At 37.1% G+C, this 4,537-nt stretch overlaps 1 long non-coding RNA gene across 1 annotated transcript; it reads right to left on the bottom strand.

Moving 5' to 3' along the window:
* Positions 1 to 2,118: 2,118 nt before the first annotated feature.
* Positions 2,119 to 2,881, bottom strand: LOC148121786 (uncharacterized). The gene is made up of 2 exons (XR_015737985.1): positions 2,765 to 2,881; positions 2,119 to 2,654 (listed from the first exon to the last, which is right to left on the bottom strand). It is a non-coding gene; the product is annotated as an uncharacterized LOC148121786 (long non-coding RNA).
* Between the last annotated feature and the right edge of the window lie 1,656 nt (positions 2,882 to 4,537).

Here is a 4,537-nt window from a genome sequence, read left to right as displayed (position 1 = left end):
CCCTTTCCTTCTCCCATTCCCTCCATTAACCTACCCACCACACCCCCATCCACTCCTTAGAGAAGGTAAGGCACATTGCTTTGTGGAAGATCCAACGTCATCCCTACTATATCTAGGCTAAGCAAGGTATCTATCCAAAGAGAATAGGTTCACAAAAAGTCAGTATAAGCAGTAGGGATAAATTCTGGTGCCACTGTCAATGGCCCCTCAGTCTGCCCCATCTATGCAACTGTCAACCATATTGAGAGGTACTAGTTTGGTCCTATGCTGATTTTTTCGAGTTCTGCTGGTATTGGTGAGCTCCCATTAGCCCAGTTACTGTTTCAGTGGGGAGACCATTGTGTTGTTGACCTCTTTGCTCATACTCTTACTCCTTCCTCTCTTCAACTGAACTTTGGGAGCTCAGTCCAGTGCTCTGATGTGGGTCTCTGCCACTCAGAGTCACAGCAATGAAAAGTTGGATGGCTGCCATGCTCCTAGACTGCACTTGACTACATTCACTGAGAATATTTCCACATATAACCTGGCTGTAGAATTTACTGCTTACCGTTTCATAAACACATAGGTCCTAGTACATTAAGCACTTGCATTGCATCATTAGTTAGGCTGTTACAGCAAAATAAAGGCACTTTCATAGGAGAAGCAATTTTAGCACAGTAATATGGAATCTACATTATATACATTAGCTGACTTATATAAGATGGGATCAGATGCTCAGCCAAGTTGTTTCTAAATAAAGGATAGGTTCAAATGAGAAGGTAGATTCTGACTAGAAGCCTGGGCTCTACTATCAATGAAAACACGAAATAGCTGAATAAGTGCTATTGAAACTTGTTCCTATAGTCCAATGGGGGTGAAAATGGTGATTCTATCATCCTTACATCTTGTGTCTTCTTGAAGTTACTGGTTGAATCAAAATTATATTTTGATTCTCAGTAATCTCTAAAAGGCCCCTAATTAATCAGCACTATAGGAAATCATACTTGGAAATTAAATTATTAGCCCATAAATCAAAAGCTCTTCATATATATATATATATATATATATATATATATATATATATGTATATATATATATATATGTGTGTGTGTGTGTATGTAGATATATATATCGATATATATATATATATATATCGATATATATCGATATATATATATATAGAGAGAGAGAGAAAGCTATTTAGAAATAAAAATTAGCTCTTTCATTGAGTACCAACTCATTTTCATGCTAAAGAAATGAAAAGTTTTACAAATACTGCAATTCAATTAATCTTATTCCTCCTTTTCCTCTCACTATATGAGTAAATCAGAATCTTCAATTTCTTAAAAACCACCTACTGTGAATTCTTTTCACTTTAAATACTTCCAATATTGCATTTCTCCACACCCATTTTTCTATAATTTTCTCAATTTCGGCTCAGCTATACATCTTGAAATTCTTAATCATAAATGTAAAGATCCATGGGCAGACAGGGTAGGATCTGGAAAATCACCAGTGTTCAGTTTAAAGGAACAAAGTGTTTTAAAACACATTATTAGGTTTTCTGTATGTATCTGGAGAAAGTGTGGTGTGAATCAATGTATTGTGAGTGAACACTAAGAACACCTACTTCTAATATCTACGTCCTTGGAAAAATAGATTCCTCGTGTTAGTAACCTTTGCATTGCCATGATGAAAATATGTATTAGAGATAATTTAAAAGATACAGAACTTATTTGATCTCAGATTTTCAGAACTTTTTTGCCATAGCTATAGGGAAATAATTTGGAGTCAATCCATTAGTAACATGATGGGTCTTAAAGTTATAGCTCATTTTGAAACAAGCAGAGATAATATACACCCAAGTTTCTGTCTATTGAAAAACCTCAACCAGTTTGAGTATACGCAACTAAAGATTCTAGAATCTAGATAAAACTGGTCTCAAGTATTTAAAAATCAAGCTTTGGTAGATACTGTAGTATCAAATCTACCATATCACAATCCATAAGGTGCTGTTATCTAGACATTAGTTCACTGAATTAAAATAATCTTCCTGTAGGTATCATCTAATGATATCACATTGCTGTATGAATCACAAAGATAGAAGAGCTAGGATAATTCAAACATAAAAGAAACTACTTTCAAGTAAATTTTCAAATATTTTATCATTTTGTGTTTTGGGGACAGAGAACAGTAGATTTAAAAGTAAAAGAGTCACATTGAAAGTTTTCTACAATCCTCGCAATGACCTTCAAAGCCCAAGCGAGTCTTATAACAAAATATTAGCAGGTGCAGGCACTACAAGCAGCATCTGAGGCAAATTTGTCTTACTCCATTGCACTTGTGGGAGGTTTTTGTTATGGCTTGTATCACTGTGAAAGGAACACTTTGATCCTGTTGACAATAATAAGTGGCAGTATCTTCAGACTGCAAGTTGCTGATGGTGAGAGAGTAATGTGTCCCTGATCCACTGCCACTGAACCTCGATGGGATTCCCGTATGCAAGTTCGATGTTTTATAGATCAAGAGATTAGGAGCATTCCCTGGTTTCTGCTGGTGCCAGGATAACCAACTATTAATATTCTGGCTGGCGTTACAAGTGATGGTGACACTTTCTCCCAGAGATGCAGACAGAGTGGATGGTGACTGGGTCATCTGGATGTCACATCTCACACCTGAGGGTAGAAATGTACACAAGTATGTGGTGTTAACCATGTTATAAGACAACTTCCATAAAAACAAAACAGCACTTACTACACTGCTTCCCCGTTTCTGTCTTCCTTACCTGAAAACCAAAGCAGTAGCAGCCCTAGGAGCTCAGCAAGGACCATCATGTTGATTCTGTATCTTCACTGAGAATGACTTCTGCACAGGGTGTCAACAGCTGCTTAAGAAATTCTCAGCTGTGGGTTGTGCTCTGGCCACATGCAAATCTACAGTGGTATGTGGGGCTGGTGCCACCTGCAGGATAAGCTGAACTCATTTTATGAACTCAGCATAAGAACAAGTATGTTCAGGAATTCAAGAGAGAGAGGAGTAGACCAGATCTGTATTCAGATAACATGTTTCTTTCTGTGTGTCAAAGAACTGTTTCGGTCTAGTGCTGTCATGTTTTCTATCACTCCCTGCACTACTCCAAGCTTGTTCTTGGGTACATTCCTATTAAGGATGGAGATGGACCTTCTGAAAGAATTGCTGAGAGTTAAAGAAACCTTATATACAAATATACATTTTAAAAAGTAATTTTTAAACTTTATTATAAAATTTGCAGAAAAACAACATTGTCCATCAAAGTTAGCAATAAAAAGTCTATACAACTGTCGCAGGTGGGGCCAATCGATAATTAGAAACCAGCCAGACTAGCGCTCTTGGATCGTTGGGACTCTGGTGTAAGTTTTCTTTTATTCTGTTTATTAAAGATATATCTTTTATATAAAGCTAGTCTGGCTGGTTTCTAATTATCGATCGGCCCCGCCCACGACATTGTGACCAGTAGGTGGCAGAGTGCACCTGGATCCACGTGTCAGGGGAATCAGACCCAGAAGCAAATTACCAGAGTCCCCAAAGGTCCAAGAGCACAGGGCCAAGAGAGAGCAGGGGCAGCGCACCAGCCAGGTTTATAGGTAAATTTTTGCCTTAGGGCAACACGCCCCTCGGACAGAATGTGGTTGGCTGAACTCCCCTATCATACAACTCAATGACCGTCTACAGAGTTAGAATGGAAGTGAGTAGAATTTTGCATTAGATTTTACACTTTCAAAAGTATTTCATGTACATATTCATCACCTGAATTAAAAAAGTTCCTTAGAGAATTAGAGAGAAAACAATTAGTTTTATATTCCTTTTCCTGAGTTGTGTCTTTTTCACTCTTTCAGTTTTCATCTGGTACTGCTTTTGAAGTGAACATTTAAAAAAAAAAAGACAAAACACCACATAAACTTTTGTTCCTCCATTCATTAATACATTGATCAGTTATTTTAATCAAAGCCATCCAATATCAAGAATCTTCTCACTTTTCGGTATCTCACTGTAGATTGTACATATTTCATGAAATCCTTTGGGTGCTTTAGGATAATAGTCCTATTTTTATCTACTCTTTTCATATAGCACTTCCTTTTCAAAACTGGAAATCAACATCCTTAGAAATGTTCTATGTTCTCTATCATATGCTACCATTGCCAAATTTGACTAAACTTCAAGTAGAGCACTGTTTTCAAAACTGAATATAGGTCAGTGGGAGAACAAGTATGGAGAAGGGAAAAGTACATGGAAATGGATGTGACAGATGCACATTTAGGAGATGAGGCCAGTGTAGAGTCGGTAAGATGTGCCCACACTGGTGTTATGATGTTGAATGTTCAAGATTGGTGATCAGGAAATTTGCTATTAAGACAGGATTTTCATGCTTAGAAGTTCAAGGAAAGAAGCATCGTCAGTGTAATAAGCCATCAAAGTTTATCTCTTTCTATGTATTTATCCTATGGTCTCCTTAAATTAGTTACTTCTTCTGTTGCTGTGGTAAAATACTATCACAAAAACATTAAAGTTCTATTCTGGC

Source organism: Myodes glareolus, chromosome 6, assembly GCF_982192425.1.
Source record: "Myodes glareolus chromosome 6, mMyoGla1.1, whole genome shotgun sequence".
NCBI classification, from domain to species: domain Eukaryota; kingdom Metazoa; phylum Chordata; class Mammalia; order Rodentia; family Cricetidae; genus Myodes; species Myodes glareolus.
This window is presented reverse-complemented; position numbering and strand designations above follow the sequence as displayed.